This window comes from Dermacentor andersoni, chromosome 1, assembly GCF_023375885.2.
Source record: "Dermacentor andersoni chromosome 1, qqDerAnde1_hic_scaffold, whole genome shotgun sequence".
NCBI classification, from domain to species: Eukaryota; Metazoa; Arthropoda; class Arachnida; order Ixodida; family Ixodidae; genus Dermacentor; species Dermacentor andersoni.
In genome coordinates this window covers 152,437,337-152,456,804 of record NC_092814.1, presented here as the reverse complement: position 1 = coordinate 152,456,804, position 19,468 = coordinate 152,437,337, and the positions used below count along the sequence as shown (strand labels likewise).

At 46.9% G+C, this 19,468-nt stretch overlaps 1 protein-coding gene across 2 annotated transcripts in view; it reads right to left on the bottom strand.

Moving 5' to 3' along the window:
• The window catches only part of LOC126546208 (uncharacterized), a 360,532-nt gene that overhangs the window by 37,518 nt on the left and 303,546 nt on the right, over positions 1-19,468 (bottom strand). The window lies entirely within an intron of this gene.

The window sequence follows — 19,468 nt, the reverse complement described above, 5'->3', positions numbered from 1 at the left end:
TTTTTACCATACCATACCAGCCTGAATCTTCCATACGATACCATACCATACCAGCCTGGCCTGTTTCTTCTTGAGTAGTTTTACTCGTTTTCTCTGCATATTGAGGTAAATCCTAGAACTCCCGAACCTATGATCACTGCACTTTACCCTATCTAACACTTGTACATCCTGCACTATGCTGGGTACGGCAGATAATTTAAAATCTATTTCATTTTTGGTTTCTCCGTTAGGGCTTTTCCAGGTCCACTTTCTGTTGCTACGCTTCCTGAAGTAGGTATTCATTCTACAGATTAATTCTACCAAGATCTCTCATCGAGTCTTCCTAGAATCCACGCCGTAGTTGCCAATTGCTTGTTCCCCAGCCTGCTTTTTCCCCACTTTTTCATTGAAGTCGCCCATGAGACAGTATACCGAGTTCGCACTTTTTGCATCGCTAATTCAACATCTTCATAAAACTGTTCTACTTATTCCTCGTCGTGACTGGAGATTGAAGCGTAGGTTTGTACTACCTTTAACCTATACCTCCTATTGAGCTTTATTACGGCTACTGCTACACAGTAGAATTGCTGTAGAATTCTGTAGAATGCTCTAGAATTCGTCGATGTTGCCCACTATGTCCTTATGGATTAGGAATCCTACTCCTAACTGCTTCTTGTCTGGTAGTCCTCTATAGCATAGGACGTGGCCATTTGTCAGCACTGTATAAGCCTCACCAGTTCTTTGAACCTCTCACTAAGGCAATAATCTCCCCCACAATGCCTCATAGTTCCTCGAAGAGTCCTGCTAAGCTAGCTTCACTCGAGAGGGTTCATGTGTTGAACGTTTCCAGGTTCACTTCCCAGTGGCGGCCTGTCCGGATCCAAAGATTCTTAGCAGCCTCTGCCACGTTGCAGGTCTGACCGCCGCCTTGGTCAGGTGCTTCGCAGCTGCTGGGGACTGAGGGCCATGCGTTGATTGAAGGAGTCATGAGGAAGGTAGTGGCCGAATACTGCAGCAGGAAGGCCAATTGTCAATTCCTGTTCTGTTGAGGGAGTGTATTTTGTTGAAGCTTAGTGGGCCTTTCTAATTTGGCAGCACCTGGATTAGTATAGACACACTCACTCTCGGCATTTTTGCCGGTGTCAGGCGCTACTCCAAGTTAAACACCGAACGCCAGGTATGTGAGGGGAGTCTCGAAAACTCGAAAGCCGATCTGCCGCCGCCCTTTGTTGACGTATATCTGTGTGGTCACCTCTCCAAGATAATAGAAAGGAGTGCATACTTGATGGTGTGATCTGACACCAGAATTTTAGAATCTGTACATTTCAGTAAGGGGCGTGGGCGACTATGTATCTTTTATTCAATAGACGGATTTCAGTGGGCTCCCTGTGTTGCCACTTGAGGTCACGGGTAAAAACTTGCAGAACTCGTATTCTCTAGGAGGTGATATTAAGCTACTCATTTTTTTTTGGGGGGGGGGGGGGGGGGAAGAGGACATGGAATGCTAACTTGTCTTGTGTAAGTCGTTGACTTGTAACGTCGATATCAAGTGAAAAAATAAAGACGAAACTAGAACACGTATCCGTATTTCGGCGTTCACATGCGTTGAGTTCAACGCCTTGAAGTAAGCTTAGAAGCTAACTTTCGACGATGTGGCAACAACTTTAGCAGCTCAATGCGTACCGCGCACTTATCTCACGGCAAGATTTGTTTCAATAATTTTTTTTTCTTTCATTCGCGTTCCAGTTTAAGAGGATGCGTTGATCATTCGAAATGAATTCTTGTAAACGCACATCGGAATGGGACTCGTTGCTGGTTGCAGTTATCCACAATATCAGCTGCGGTGGCTTAGTGCCTGTGATTTATAACTGCTGAACATCATTACTTTTCTTCCTTCCTTCCGCCCCCCCCCCCCCCCTATATCCTTTCAGTCCTCTTTCATTTTTTTTTCTCTTCCTACTTCTCATTGTACGCTTCGATCCCCTTTCGCAAAGTGCAGCGATAAAATCTTCATCCTCGTCCCAACGCAGTGCGAAGAACCCTTCGCAAGAACAAAAGCGGTGCAACGGCCACCGAAGGCATGACGCGCCATTGTATACAACGGTGCAGGCATTGCTGACTTCGTACTATGGCACTCTACCCCCCGAGACAACGGGATGACGCCCGTAGTCTGACACGATGCGCTACCCGAGCGATATTTCTTCTCCGGTTTGGTCTTTGTGTTCCACTCGCAGATATATAAGCGTGGGAGCTGCCGCTCGCTATGAATGTCGCCGACGTTGCGTCGCTCTTCCGCAAAGCGTGCACTCTTTACCGTTTACAGAAAGCGGCAAACCGGAGACGGCGATATATTGTAGCTGCCGACAGCCTTTGCAAAGGCATCTAAGTAGAATTCATTCTTCTCTGGTATCTGATTTCCTTCCCGTCAAAAAACGCATTGTTTTCTTTCATTACCTGCAAAATACATTCGTTGAATGAAACGAGACTTGTACGACTGAACACCGTGTCATGAAATGTCATCACCCGCAGAGCTCCTACTGGTTACGTCCCAGTTATTTCGAGAACTGCATTATAACATTCGGCTAAAATGCCCTACAGTCGAGACCGTTGTGAAAGAAAATGTGTGCAGCTGAGTGATTGTTCCACTACTTTATCCGTTAATGAATTGATGTGCTCATTTACGACACATTCTTTATTTGAGTCATGCGAAAATGGTCTTGCCTTAAGTTATTGTGTCTTACTGCCTCCTCTACCGGTTCCCGGCGGTCCTGTGGCCGACGTAACGAAAACAGCTACCTGCAATACAGTGAGTAAATAGGGCGCTTTCTTCCCATCCATGACGCCCCTAGCAGTCACTTACGTTTAATCTAAGTCAATGAATTGAGACTGCAGTTGAATACAGAGGCAGCTTATTTTATCGGATAATCTGTCTAACCATGTTTGTTGCAAATGCGGTCACCTATGGGAGAACATCGAATATGTTCTTTTTAATTGCCTTCGTCAAGCATTACAAATGGCTGCTTTGATATCAACACCTGAACGGTCTTGATAATCTACCTTTCACTGTAGAAAAAAAATGTTTCCACTGTGATATGATCTACAGCCACCACTTACATGCTGTGAAAGCTCTAATGCGTTTCTTAATTGACAGTGACGTTGTACCTGATTACCTGAACAGTTATCTTTATTTTCCTCCTTTCAATATTTTCATTCATTTGTTCACTTGTTTGTTCCTTTCATCATTTATATGTATTTTACAGCATGTACGGCATGAATTTCTTCACCATTTCTGTGTTCATTGTGTGTCTCAACGCTTCCGTATATTTCTGATTGCTACTTATTTTGTATATTCCACTGTTTCCTTCAATATTCTTTTATTTCTTTGCCTGACTAGTTGTGTGCACATCGTATTAAGTGTCTTATAGCACGCACTGCGTTGCTAAATGATTCAATTATCTCGATGCTAAATGCTCTTCGTTTTGTGTGTCTCTATGCATGTGCACGTGACCGAACTTGTACGGGACGAATTACGTCTTTTGGTAATTTTGTAATTGAACCATTACCTTTTCCCCGTAACGCTCACTGTAATTCAATTACTTTTTTTCAGTAACCAATTAATTGTAACTGGTTAAAGCTTTCAGTTCTGAGCACTTAAATTTGACGGGAAATATATATACCGGGTGTTCCAACTATCATGCACCAAGATTTAAATATATGCAAATTCCACGCAGCTGGACAGAACCAAGGTAATGTTGTAGGCCGTCGCTTGGAGATACTCAGATTATTTTTTGCATTCCGCATAATTGCATAATTAGTCTTAATTAATTAATCAGCTTCTCAGGTATTATAATCGAATGAAAAGTGTTAATGAGAAAATTGTAGGGCAACATAAGAACTCCCGATACAGCTTTCTGTTGCTGAATAAGTGCTACATAAAAGTGCTTTCCCAGCGTGAAAGAAGCCCGCGAGTATATACGCAAGATTTCCGCGCGACTGACAACTCGGGGCACTTTTTCAGTTTTTTACTGGCTCTATCGGGAGCGCCTTTCCCTAGCCCCAGCAAGAATGAAGTGCTGCGTTCCTTGGAGAACTCAAACCCGAGCATTGCGGCATTGAGTATAGGTACACAATTGTGGTAATGACGGTGGTGGGCTGTAGAACCAAGCGGGTTTAGCAAGGCGATCAGGGCCGGCAACTCCTCCGCCTGAGCGTTTCTTAAAACAATGCTGCGGTGTGTCACAACATACCCATTAAACGAGTCTTTTTTTTTATGAACGCAAGAAGAAGACTAAGCTTGTTTGCGGGCTACAACTGACGCTTCCGGGAACACAAGGCTTGGCAAGCACGCATGCATAAGGGGAAGCTTTAACTCAGGCCCAACTCCAACGCGGCCAATTCAAATACATGTAAAACGCAAAAACGCTTTTCTGACATAACCCCTGGACCACTTTTAATGAAATTTGTTGCATTTGACAGAGAAACTTAAATTCTAGTGACTGCTGGAAGCGGAATTTCGATTTAGGGCCTGGATTTTATTACAAGTATTTTCAAAAATTTGAGAGTTTAGAAAAGTTAGACGCACGAAGTTGCACGAATGTGTGAAGGGCTGCAGAGGGCTCATTCTATTTACTCTATTTCTGCAATGTTAATGAAAGTAGGGTCGAAAGTAAGATTGAAGTAATGATGGATTGTTTTTTGTAATTACTCAGTTACTGTTGTGAGGTTGTGCTTGGTAACTGTAATCCATTACATTTTTTAAAGAAGTAGTGGTAATTGTAATCGGTTTTTTTTTGTGATGTGTGTGTGCGTGCGTGGTGTGTGTGTGATGTGTACGTGTGCGTGCGTGCGCGTGCGCGTGCGTGTGCGCGTGCGCGTGTGCGCGCGCGTGTGTGCGTGTGTGCGTGTGTGTGTGTGTGTGTGTGTGCGCGCGCGTGTGTCCGCGTGCGTGCGTGCGTGCGCGCGCGTGTGTGCGTATGCGTGTGCGTATGCGTATGCGTATGCGTATGCGTGTGCGTGCGTGCGTGCGTGCGTACGTGCGTGCGCGCGCGCTCATTTTCTTATGTCATATCTGTATACTCATTTTACAAGGAACTGTTGTGGAGGAGCTGCGGATAAAAGTCACCAATGTTTTCATCATTACTGTCCATTAACTCATTTGTTCAAGCAATCAGTCACCTACATTAGACAGCTCTTTGCACGTTGTACGATAGCTTTCCTTTATTGACTATAGCCCGATGCAAATCTGGGCGTTGCGTTTTTTTTTTATCTTATGCTTTTTAATCAGCGTTTTATTGGGCACAATTGTGACACAAAGTTCCGACAGGCAAATGAGCATAGTGAATTAATAATGCATTAACAGCCAATCCGTCAATGTCATAAAGATTACGCGCGACATCCTATACAGCCCTAAGGATTTGTTGTATGCCAACGTTTAACTAACGCAGGAGAATATTTCTCGTGGCAGTCGCCCCAGTTCCCGTCATTGTTACTCACACCTTACGCACCGTCGGTGCGTGCAAGAAAACGCTACCTCGGACGAACACGCCACGTGCACCAACTGACATGCACGAGTCAGCGCTGCTTCGCAGGCTTCACCTTGGCTACCTTCCTTTCCTTCCCTTTAGGGAATGCATAGATAAACCTCGTCCGCTATTTTTACCTGCACAGAAAGTGACACTGCTTAACTTTAATTTATTTTATGTATCGCTAAAGGTAGCAGCGCAGAAGGGAAGAAAGCTCGGGACCAGGAATGCACTTGTCGAATGCACTGCATGGTTTCATAGTGTGTCATCTTCGTCTTTAGAAAACAAATTACTACTCAAATTAAAGTTTAACCCTCTAACTGGCAAGATAAGAAAGACATGGCCTAGGTTGTTTTTATTGCTTTATTTCTTCTTGATATTGTTCAAATAGATGCCAAATGAAATATGAAAGGGTTTCTCTGAAAACTAAGTGACATACAGCGGGTCGGAAATATTGCTGATAAGGTGATTACAGACCAATGTATGGTCTAAAACTTGTGTTTGGTACTTGCTTTGACAAGGTAAAGGTGTGTTCTTGAGATCCACCTTAAAGGAGAAAAAAAATAATAGGTTGCCTAAAAAAGGAAAAAAAAAATTCGCAGTAGCGATAATATGGCCACTACGTCCGCTAAGACGATACCGATGAGGTCTTCGAGTTTTGTCACCAAAACATCTGCTACTGCTTGCGGTCGACCTTTTTGTGGTTACCACTTTTGAACAGGTACATAAATTAACGTAAATTGAATGGTACGGACTAATATTTAGTTTTCCATAGCTTTTTCGGTAAGTTTTGTAAGGTCAACAATATTGTTGAGCTACCAGTTAAAGGTTTAAAACAGCACGCCGAAGCGCGCTCCTTGAATTGTTTGGTTACTGGAGACAAGATATGCTATTGAATTTAGTTCTTCACAAGAAAGGGAAGAGGAAGTGTTGTTAGCTAGCGCAGCATGCCAGTCCTGTAGCTGAGTAGGCCAATCTCTTCAGTTATCATCAACTGTTCCCTCTCTCTCACTTCACAGGCGCTCAATGCTCTTTTTGTTAGAAGCTTGCACAAAGGCAAAGCCGAGTCGTGTGCAGGGAATGCAGAAATGCCATTCCGCTTTGTTTCATGAGTGGCTCTCGAGCTCAAAGTTCTTCAAGCACACAGATGGAGCGTATATGAATGATTACTGAGGGCAGATATTGATTGTCATCAATAACAAGCCGCGCCATGTTAGGTGCGAAAATAAGAAAGGAACAGAAAGACGGGCCTGCTGGCGTCTGTCTTGTCTCTTGCGTTAAAAGCTCAATCACACGAGGAAATCGGAACAGAAGAAACTCAACCCAGAACTTCATGATAGGCAGACGCATCCGCCATGGAGAGGAGAGCAAATAGGCGCGAACCCGAACAACGAATCTCATGCCACTGCGGAGAGCCAAATTTGTTTACCAATGCTTCACGTGAAGAGCGAACACAAACAAAATGGTGGCGCACGCTGACGAAGAGAAGCTTAAAGCCGCTCAAGGCCTCGGAGGAGCACTTGAGGTAGGCCCTACAGGCGCGGTAAAAAAAAAAAAAAAATACGCGCTCAAGCACCTCGAAAATGCCCCATGAACCCCGTCTCCATTACTAGGGATGAACTGAACTTTGAAGAGCTTTTCAAATAAAGGGCGCCAGCTGGCTGTCTTGGAAACAAAGCGTTCGCGTGAAAGAAACGACACAGTTTTCTACTTCTTTTTTTTTTCTGTCTTTCTTCCTTTACTTATGGTCATCGCCGCCATCAGCTAAATAAGTGCTGTAAATGACGACAGCACTCAGGCTACCAAAATAAACGGAGGGTGTCGAGTAAACAACGTACACTTATAGAAACAACTGAAGCTACTCGTGTGCATAAAATTCGATGTAATTCCAATGCTGCCTCATCAAAGAGCTGCTTGCCTTAATTAATAGTGCTTTTTGCACAGGGAACTGTACAGAACTCGATAAAAGGTCAGAAACGACAGCTGGCGGCCCAGAAGTAAATAACCCATCGTATTCCATTACTTAGATGACGTTCTACAATGTTTTCCCCTGTATCATCGCTAAAAACACAAAGAGGGTGAGACAGCGATGGGTGCATGCCGTATGTTTCCTGTCTTTTTCTTGTGAATACGGATCTTAGTAGACGCGATTAAAAGAAAAAAATGCTTGCCAAGCAAGGTCCGTGATACAGGATAAATGAGATAAGTAAAGTCATCCGGAAAGTCTACGGCGCAAGCAAAAAGAAAAGGAAAACCGTTTCGGGAACGATTTCAACTTCCACAAACATAATCATTGCGCTGCGACTGTGTAAGTAACGTCCAAATGTCGTCATATATGCCTAAGCATTTCACGCAAGATGCCTCTACGTCCAAATAGCAGTGTCATTTTCTCTAGGGCCGGCAGAACATTCAGCTCCTGCGGATGAATAAAAACCGGGGCGTCAGCGGCGTCTTTCGCGCGAATGCGAGCGCTGAAATTGCTGCCGCAGCCATTGTAGCTCACCTCGAACGCAGCTGGAAAAACGCCTCGGCAAGCAGCGCACGCGCGTGTAATTGCGGCGTCGGATGTGAGGCCGAGTGTGGAGAACTTTGTTTCGTTCCGTTATGAAGGCACTGACAGCCACCGCACAAAATACGCGCTTGACACCAGACCTCACGGCTGTCCGCGCTTTCTTGATGGTATTAGCTGCAGCAGTGTTTCTTCGTACCGATGTCATAAGCCCTTTCCACAAAAAGCACATAAATGGGTACAGAAGTCTAATATGCGTCATTTATTAGACCTGATTTCACCCGATGATGCGTAACTTCAGCCTTAGTGTATATTATCTTGCCCACTGTAAATTTCTGATAAGAAGTGGACTTCGTGTTATTAACCCTCTAAAGGCACCCAGTCATCTAATATTGTTGTCGACGCCGATACCGATGTCCCTACAGAAAGCAAGGTGCTCGTCGCTTTGTCGTGTCCACTACGCCCGAAACTCCTGCTCTATTCACGCCGTCATCACTGTTTATTAAGCGCACACATCTGTCGCTTCCATTTGCCGTTCTCGACGTAACCTCTGGTGCCACAACGATGCTAGTGCACACAATCACTTTGCCTACCCACTCACTCTCCTTCGAGGCGAGTCTCTCGGTTGTATCGATGTGACTGCCCTTCTTCAGTCACTGGAAGTTCCTGATTCCTCTACTGCCATCCGCTCAACGGCATTACGTAACTGTCCGACTGCCCACCAGTTGCTGCCTAAGTCTTTACTTGTTGCATTGACGCCCACCTTTCCACAGAACACCGCGAGCAGCTTCTTTCTCTACCTGATGTTAAGAATGGCCATACGGGGTGGCAACGTGCCAGCTTTCAGCCCGCTGCACGTGTTCCAAGCCCACCAGTCGAAGCGCCCTTCCGAGAGCTGCGGTCGGCAGGCAGCCACGTGGCGCGCGATCAACTCCGGAAATTGGTACTTGGCCGCACCACCCGAGACGGAGCAGTTCTACGAAGCCCTCTGACGTCGGCACTGAAAGCTGGGCGGTACCGAGAACTGCGGATGACCGGCAGCCACGTGGCGCGCGATCAACTCAGGAAATTGGTACTTGGCCGCACCACCCGAGACGGAGCACGGTTCTACGAAGCCCTCGGTCGTCGACTCCGGAGCCTTTGTGTGTATGGGTTCGCACCTGTGTGTTTGCGTGTGTGTGGGCGTAAACGATAGTGTGGGGCGGCGGCAAGTTTACAATGCTTGGACGATCCTTCCCGACCATTCGTGCTCCGTCCACGTCCGAACGATGACGTCGAACTATGACGTCAAGCGGAGAGCTTATAAGCAGCGTTTGCCGGCTGCTAGGGTGTGCTCGTGTCGTGATCGTTGTCGGGAGCTGAGTGCTCCTTGTCATGCTAGAAATGAACTAGTGAGCTGTGTGCTCGTAAACTGTTTGCTGTATGTTAGTTTTGCGGGCTCCATATGGGAGTCGCGCTAGTCTGCCAATGTATCTTGCTTAAACTGTTAATATGTAAATAAATCCTGTTCACCGAGTTCCTGTCTACGACCTTCATCTCCTTCAAATGGTGGCAGCGGCGAGATAGTCCGACGACTCCTACATCTGGTCGACAGCGGTAGGACCGTCCGACGAATCTAATACTGACCAGTTCCGCACTTCCTTCGATTGTACCGCGCAGACCTTGGGCCGTAGTGGCACTGTCACACACAATATCGGCACTGGATCACAACTTCCAGTACGGCAACGCCAGTATTGTGTCTCAGGAGCCGAACGACGGCTTATCAGCGACCAGATGGGGGACACGCTTGAACGTGGCGTCATTCAGCCGTCCCATAGTTCGTGGTCATCCCCAATTGTGCTCGTGCGAAAGTAAAGATAGCTCGGTTTCGATTCTGTGGTGATTACCATCATCTCAACAAAATTTCACAGAAGGACGTCTGTCTCTTACCACGTATTGATGATGCCCTCGATTCTGAATACTTTTCGTCGTCAGATCTGCTGCCTGGCTACTGACAAGTTCCTGTGACTAGGTGATTGCCCTAAGACTGCATTCGTGACGCCTGACGGGTCATATGAATTTACCGTCATGCCGTTTGGCCTCTGCAATGCATCTGCCACTCTTGCGCACTTGATGGACAGTACACTTCGTGGCTTAATGTGGAACGTCTGCATAACCTATCTGGATGACATCATCATATTTTCTCCGAATTTTTCGACTCATCTCACCTGTCTCTTCCCAGCTCTGACATCCTCAAGACTGCTGGTATCTAGCTGAACATCAAGAAGTGTCACTTTGCTGCCCATAAATTAGCTATCTTGGGCCACGTTGTAACCAGAGGCGGTGCCCTCCGCGACCCCTCGAATCTCCACGCTGTCGCCGACTTCCCGAAGCCGACGTCACTGAAGACCCTTCGGGGATTTATCGGGCTCTGTTCCTACTTCCGTCGCTTTGTGTGCAATTTCGCCACCATCATTGCAGCTTTGACGAAGCTTCTAAGCGCTGGCACCCACACCTCCAATTGGTCCCCTGAATGTGATGTCGCCTTCCAGACCCTCCGCCACCTGTTAACATCTCCTCGAATACTCCGTCACTACGATCCACAGGCTCCTACGGAATTACATACAGATGCCAGTGGTGTCAGCCTTGGGGCAGTAGTCGCGCAACGCAAGCCCGGCTATGCCGAATTTGTCTCCTACGTGAGTCGCACACTCACAAAGACAGAGACCAAGCATGCTGTCACCGAAAAAGGGTGTCTGGCCATCGTGTGGGCTCTCGCGAAGTTCCGACCCTACCTCTACGGCCATCCTTTCTACGTCATCACGGACCATCTCACTCTCTGCTAGTTGTCATCCCTAAAGGATTCCTATGGCCGCCTTGGCCGCTGGGCACTTCGGCTGCAAGAGCAAGACATACCTACAAGTGGTGTACAGATCTGGCCGGAAGCACACTGACGCGGATGCCCTTTGTCGGTGTCCGCTACCACTTGATGCTTCATCAGTCTCAGCACTCGACTTCAATTCTATGCCGTAGGAGCAGCGCAAGGATTCATGGATTGTTAGCATCATTAACTTATCGGCGCATCTGCCGCCCCGCCCCGTCTTCCCACACGCTCCGCCTTGAAGCCGCTCATTTTGTTAAACGCGAAAACCTGATCTACCGCCGCAGCCATATGCCTGACGGTCGAAAGTAGCTCCTGACCGTATCGCGTCACATGCGTTCCGACATCTGTGCTGGTTTTCACGCCGACCCACAGAGTGCTCATGCCGTCCCGTTGAACACATGTACGAGGTTGCGCCAGCGCTTTTACTGGTGCGGAATGTGCACCTTCGTTCGCAAATAGGAGTACATTCGTGGTTGCACCCTTTACCAGCAACGCAAAGCGCCTCCCCAACGTTCGACCGGCGCACTCCAACCTCTACCTCGACCAAAGCGTCCTGTAGACCGCGTCGGCATCGACTTTGACTGCCTACTCCCGTCCACCATCTCTGGGAACAGATGGATCATCGTTGGCGTCGACCACCTCATCCGCTATGCTGAGACAGCAGCTCGAATTCCTGCCGCTACAGCACGTGAGGTTGCTTTCTTCGTCCTACGCAATTTCGTGCTTCGACATGGTGCGCCTCGCGAACTTCTCAGTGACAGATGGCGTGTGTTTCTGTTCGAAGTAGTCGAAACCCTTCTTACCGAGCGTCACATAATTCACCGCAAGTCGACGGCATAACACCCACAAACTAACGGGTTAACTGAGCACTTTAACCACACTCTTGGTGAAATGCTTGCCACGTACGTCGCGTCCAACCATTCCAACTGGGAAATGGTTATCCCTTTTGTAAGGTATGCTTAAAACACCGCAAGGCAAGCGACTACTGGCTTCTCACCATTCTTTCTGTTGTATGGAGGAGAACCGTTGTGCACGCTAGACGCTGTACTACCATACCTACCCGACGCCTCCGAATGCCGGCCCATTTCAGAACTCACCAAGTATGCAGAAGAGTGCAGGCAACTTGCTCGCATTTTGACAACAGAAGATCACGCACACCTAGAGAATAGAGACGACAATGGTTTAACCATACAACATTCCGTACCGGCTCCCTCGTTTAGCTGCGGATTCCACCCCACGTCCCGGGTCGTTCATCGAAGCTTCTGGCTCAATATCATGGGCGCTACCACATCGTAGACCTTTCGTCTCCAGTGAACTGCGTGATCGAGCCTCTTACGCCATCTGACGACATGCGCCGTCGCCGTCGCGACACCGTACACGTCAGCCGTCTCAAACTCTATTACGATCCCTTCAACGTACCTTCACCATAAGTCGACAGAATGGCTCCTTTTCTCTCCCGGGACCATTGTTAAGCTGAAGAGCTCGAGCAAGAGAACGAACACCTCGGCGCTGCAGCTCGCGGTTGCGTTTGGCTGGGTCTGCTCGGCTGCTGTGCGCTTTACCTGACGTGACTATGCCTACAGGTTTCCGCTAACCACCAACAAAACCATAGCAGCGCGCGCGCGTGTGTGTGTGTGTGTGTGCGTGTGTGCGTGTGCGTGTGCGTGTGTGTGTGTGTGTGTGTGTGTGTGTGTGTGTGTGTGTGTGTGTGTGTGTGTGTGTGTGTGTGTGTGTGTGTGTTGCTTTTAAGTCTAACATGAGCATGCGGTCCTGTGTAATCACACTGAGTTGTGCCGTCCAATCGACCCCATTTCAAAACCAAGTGGGCGAAGCCGCGAGACATGCCCTAGTTGTGATGTAAGGGGGCGGCGTGCTAATGACACACTTGCGGTTTCGTGTAGCAGCGGGTCGAAGCTGATTGCAGCTCAGCCTTGGTCGCTGGCAAGCTAAACCAAAATGTCGTCTCGGCTGCCCGAACGAGCGCTGCGTTTCCCGTTGCCTTAAACGAGTTAATCTCGCCGCAGTACCCTTGGAAAGACGGAAATCTGATTGCCCCTCCATTCCCCTCTTCCCCACCTACCTCGTGAAAAGAAAGAAAAACATGAAACAAGACCACGTTCATGTGGCCCTTTTTATTTAATTTATTGCTTCAGCCAGATTCGAAAGTCAACTTGCTTTCCACTCCGAATCATGAAAGCAGAATCCTTGTGACACAAGACCGGCGCCGTCTCCGGATCCGTGAGCTTACTTTGCGGTAATTTGGGGCATGATGAACGGCAACGTGGCTCCTAATATATAGATAAACCTCGTTTACGACCTCCGTTAGGAGGTCCGAGCTTAAAACTTGCTCGGGCGCTGCAACAAGTCCCAGCTGAAATGTCTACGAGTTAATAGATTTGACGAGCTGACTAAACGATCAGTGCCACAACTTGCAATTGCCTATTTCTATCTGGCTAACCTAACTGCAGTGAGACGAACACATTTACCTGTAAATTATTTCAATTCTTTCAACTGTAAGGTATCGCCAAATGGTTGATTTAGTACAATGTCTCACCCGGCAGGCATAGCTACAAAACCGCTTTTACGTTAGGCTGCCGTCAATCTTGGTGGTTCATAGCTGGTTCCGAGCATAGTATCGGCGGAGCACTTCCTTTGACTTAACTGATTTCCAAGCACTTTGCTGCGTGCACAGACAGTGTTCCCTCTATCCCGCTTTCCTCTTTCTGTCCCCCCTTTCCCTTCCCCAATCTACGGTAGCAAACCGGACGCTCGTCTGGTTGACCTCCCTGCCTTTCCTCTCTTTGCTATCTATCTCTCTCTCGCGCTTTTACGGGCGGTGATGGATATTTACACACGTTGCCGTGCGCGAGTACTCCCTGCTAAGGGATTTCCAAAGAACGCTGAAGCATATCAAACAAGATATGGAAGAAAGCTTCATATAAAAAAGGAATAGTTGCAAAAAATATTGTATCCACGAACGGTACTTTTAAATTTCACGAATCGTAGCATCACGCTTCAGCAGGCGTCGTGCACAATATTACCAAATACATACCTTTCCTTCAACAAATGGAAGGAAACACACATAATCCCCACTTTAAATAAGTATATAATAAAAATTAGATTCTTCGTGTTAAGTCCTGAATTGAGAAGGAGATCCACCGCCTAATCCTGTCGGAAGCTAAATAATAGCGGATCGAAATAAATTTTGATTCGGACACATCACTCCTCCCATCAGACCTGCGATATTTTCGGGATAAGTTGATGCACACCTACAGCAGCATTTCTGCTCATTTGAAGTACTGCAGCAGTACAATGAAGGTTTGAAATTTAAGTTTTGTAAAACGCTCTCTTCTATGTACCAGTTGTGTCCTAAAGAACGGTTTTCAGTGTCCCTTCGGTGCCAAGTTTCCAAAGGGGAAATTAATAAGTACAGAGTTATTCATTCCCTGAATAAAGGGTCCTATCAGTCAATTAATCCTTGCGCTCACTCTTTTCTCCGTTCCCTTTCATTACCCCTTCCACCTTCCTTTTTGTTCTTTCTGAGTCGCGCTGCAAGCCTGAAAAAGTCATTGATCAAGAGAAAGTGGCCCCATCAGTAAAACAGAAGATTCAGAAAAGAGTTTTGCTATAGGTACGTGCTATAGATCCGTCGAATACTCAAAAAGTCAGCAAATATGCATTCAGAACAAAAGATAAAAAAAGAAGAACGAACAAAACGTATTCGCTGTTATTCTCACCCAAAGCGCTATTTCTCCTGTCAGTTGCGAATCGTGCAGTGAAGCGAGGTACGCAGAAAGAAAAATGGAAGCTTTTTTCATAATTTTTGCAGTGACTGATTGATCCATTCACGTGGTTTAAAACTGTAATTATGTGGAGAGCTCTAGATTCCTTTTGACCACCTGGTGTGCGCTAACGTGCACCTAAATCTAAGTAAGCGAGCGAAATACAGCTGCCTCGATTTGAACCCGCAACCTCGTGCTAAGCAGCGCAGCGATAAGCCGCCACATTAAGGAGCACTGCTCACAACATGGGTGCTGGCCGCTTTACAATGATACCACAGTTTTATCGCACCATAAGGATCAGCTAACCAGGGAAATAATCGAAGCCTTTCATATTCACAAGAGGGGAGAGGGTTGTATCAGTCAGCCATCTGTACATCTAAGCCATGGTGAGGTTGCCTTTTTGGAACTTCACTAAAAAGAAGAAAAAAATTGTGTAATAAAAAAGGTTGCTAGGGTTGCAACAAATTACGATAGGATTGCACACCATGATAGATAGGTGCCATATCTTTGACGCCCGAGTATGCGCGGGCAAATGATCCTTGACTTTCTTTGACGCCTGAGGGTGCGCAGGTATATAAATATGAAGTATGTGTTCTGAAATAGGGTAGTTGCGAGTGCAGCGAGTGTCGTCTTTTCCTGTCTGTCTTCACTGTGTCCGTGTCAGTGCGCTGCTTCACCAGCAAGGTATGATGATCACTCACCAACTAGCCCAACTTTCCACTTTACTGAGCGTTATAGCCACTGCGCCACCATGGCGGTTCACTTTGCCAGTGGCGCAAAAGCATATCCGATGACTTTAATATGAGAATTCAGAGTCACAGATAACAATGTGGACAAGGTATACGCAACACACACGCAAACACCCGCCTGAAACAACAGGAAATGTGGGCAAACTTCGCGGCAGCCAGAAATACGCTTTCAGAAACGCTGTTTGCCAATATTTTTCAAGAAGAGTTGCAGCTGCAATGTAAAAGCAAATAAAGAAAGAAAAAAAGAAAAAGTGCATTCTCTGTTGCAACTCGCACCGATTACTTCTATGGAGAAGCTGAACTCGGTAATTTAAAGTTTCGTTTATTCCCTAGCCGGGCGCTGAACAGGCAGCGAAGTTGGCATTCACGCCATCGTGGCAACGATCACCACGTCAAAAATAAACAAACCATGAATGTTAAATGACAGAGAGCACATCAGCTGGTCTCGAGGCTGAGTACTTAAGCGTCGTCAGTTGACACTAACCAACTCCGCAGTCAGGACGCCGATAAGCCGCACGCGCCTAAAGGCACAGACATGGTCCAGCGTTACGCGCACGGCCACGGTCGGCGCAGTTACGACACGCAGTCGAAAAGTGGACCCTCGACATTATAACGTCACGGCGCATAGAGCGTGGCGTGCAGGCGGGCTCTGGCGCCACTAGCGGGGGCATAGAACATGTCCTATCTCACGCCGGAGCCGCTCGACCAGAATGCACTCTGCACTATAATAGCTGGACAGGCCGGTTGCACACGACTACACTTCGGGCGTTCGGGCGCACTGAAAAGGGCTCGCTGAGTTTGCGCCTTCGCAAAGCGATAAAGATCGAGGCGATACAACCTCCAGGTGAAGCCGATGAAAAAAATATTCCTGAGCGAATCGGGGGTGAGATAGGGACCCAGTCACTACGCACCGCAATCAATCGCGTCGCCCCTCGTGTGAGGGGAGTAGGATGAGTGTCGAACTCTATAACTTTTTGACTGCACTTCGAGATCGGCCTACAATTTTAGACTGAGCTATCTTCGGGACCGGTCCATGTTTTCACGCATGGTAACGTGTTCATTACATCTTCAATTATTTTCTGGGTTTTACATGCCAAAAACTACGATGTGGTTATGAAGCACGCCGTTGTGAGGGAAAAGCATCAATGGCGTAATGGTTGTATCGGCCTTCTGTACTAAAGGTTCTTTGTTCGAACACGGGTGACTGGACAATTTTATTCAGTTATTGGTTTAACAAATTACAGTTTCGACATAAGGGTGAAGCAATCAATGCGATAGCAACATGTTAGGACATCACACGAAGTGTAAGGCCCGTGGCTATACTGGCAGCATGAATTGCAGTAAGCATAAAGCTAAGTAAACACGCGTGGTGTGGCGTTTTTAGAAACGTGAACTGAGGGAACTCGACGCCAGCGAGCAGCATCGGTTAGGACTACCGAGTCTTGTCGGCGTTGTCACCTTGTGTCGACCTCACGTTCCCGTAATGCGACATGCTCCCGCGGTCACGATGTGTGCGTCCTCTTCGCACTTTTGAACTGTAGGATTTTTTCAACGCTGCCGGTTATCCTTGGCATCCTGCAGTTCCCTCAGAGCCACGTCCGGTCGCCTCCGCCGTTGAGCTGCACCGTGTGCCGCACACGAAGCAGTACATTCTTCCTGCATCTGGACCAGCGCAGTGGGCCTTGCGCGTATGCGTTCCAGCCTTACTTCAGTGCGATTAGCGTTTCTCTGGAGCTCTTCGGCCGGCGTTCTGACAACACGCGGGGGCGTGAATGTGGGACGTCAGAGACGTGGTGCTTCGCTGCAGAAAGCCCGCACCGGCAGGTACTATTATAGCCACTCTGTCATGGCTGCTACGTGGGGAAAAACGATGGCACACGCCGGCAATGTCTGCATGGTCTGCATAGGCTGCACTACAGTTCATTCCAGCAAGCAAAGATGCCCACCCTGAGGTCTTAGAATGCAGCTTCATCTGTGGTCCAGTCTCTGCGATCGGGTCACGAACACTCCTAGACATCTTTCGCGAACTGGCATTCCGATTCTGACGCAAAAGAGAAATCGTAAAGTTAACGTGAGTAATGTGCTTAGAAAAAGAAAAGTATTAAAACTAAAGAAATCATTATTTCTATATGCAATAATTGACGACGGCGAAAAATTGCGTGCGCTGTTCATGTAATTGATATCGCAATAAAATGCGCCAAGCGCGTCTCAACTCACTGGCTTGCACGAGGAAAATTCTTAATTCCGCCTACTGAAGCATGCGCCCGATGACTTCATATCAGAATTTAGAGACAATAACAATACGGACCATGCATATGCGACGAACACGCAAACAACCGTCTGAAATAGGAAATGTGGGCACGTATATATTTATACAGGGCTTTTCACGTAACTTCAACCACGGATTTAAAGAGTGGTTGACCGCAACTGAATGAAGCCAAAGACATATGGTTTGCCGTCATGTGGAGCTCTTTAGGATATACTTATATTACGCTTAAGTAGTTAATTAAATAAGATCAATTATCCAAAATTTTTAACGTTCCATTTAGGGCCATGTCCGTTTCGTTACCGTGTAGAGGGTGTATCGTATCTTGGGCGCCGAGCGCCACACGTGTTCCGCGCAAGCGCATCGTATGTCAAAACGCATGCACCATGTGTTCAGGATTCTACTCAAATAACTTATCTGTTATTGATAAAAAGACACACCCCTTTCTAAATCCTATATACGTACACGTGTGCAATAAATCAGTAGTTTTTCCCCCACTGCCACGGCACAGCATGTTTGGCTTCCTAGACGCTACGATACAGAGGGCATTTCAAAACGACCGATCCAATATTTTGTGGCAGCGTACATGCTTCGTGGTGTCCTTTTCTTTTTTTTTGAGCGTTTAAAGAAAGCCCGCAAAATATTAAATAAAACGACGTGACTATGCTTGTGCGCTATTGCAGCGCACTCAATCGTGCGTCGAGCCTATCGCGTATCAGAGACGAACGGCGCTTCATTTCCGCGTGCCACCGCCAAAGATGCTGACGCACTATGAAGCCGACGTCTAGAGTCACTGCCGCTCACTTCGCCACGGTCCGCGCGCACGGTTCTTTCGCACGAAGCGCGGTTGAGAGCGCTGCAATACGGTAGCGCATGAGCGCAGTCACATGGTTTTACCTCATATTTCGCGGGCATTCTTTAAACGTCGAAAAAAAAAAATATGACTACACAGCACGTGGCAACAAAAAATTGGATCGGGCGTTTTCGAATGCCCTTTACAACGTAATGAAACGCACTTATCTCTAAAGTGAATATTAAATAAATTGCATAATTGATGTTAGTTCATGAACTAATTAAGCGCAATTAAAAATACCCCAAGAAGCGCCACATGACGGCAAACCATATGTCTTTGGTTTCATTGAGTTCCGGTTAACCACTTTTTTAAAATCCCTGGCTCAGAAGAACTTCAGTTCGGCCTAGTTGGTGTTTACTGCATATCTTTTTGATATGATACGGTTCAGGTTACGTGAAACACCCTGTATACAGGGTGTCTTAACTATTATGCACCAATACTTAAGATATGCAAATGCCACGTAGGTGGACAGACTCAAGGGAATGTGGTTTGCCGTCACTTGGAGCTATTCAGATTATATTCTACATCCCGCTTAATTCCACAGTAATTAATTAATCAACTTTTCAAATATTCTAATTATAGGAAAAGTATCAATGAGAAAGTTGTATAGCAACATAAAAAACTTCCGATACAACGTTCTGTTCCTCAATACGTGCTACATAAAAATGCTTTTCCGAGCGTGAAAGAAGCCCGCGAGTACACGCAATATCACCACTCGAGGCGCTCGAAGGCTCCAAGTACATATCTCCTTCTAAAATGAAAACAGACAATAAGCACTCTCCCGGTAAAAAAAAAAAAATTGTAAAGCAAGCTGCACCCGCATGGAACGAAAAATCCGGCGTCTGTAGCAGCGAAACGGCCCCTAAATTCCCACTGGCTGCGACGCCACATGACGTGCGCTCCTCGACGGAGCAGAGCGGGGCAAAGGCAACATTTGCTCGCGTT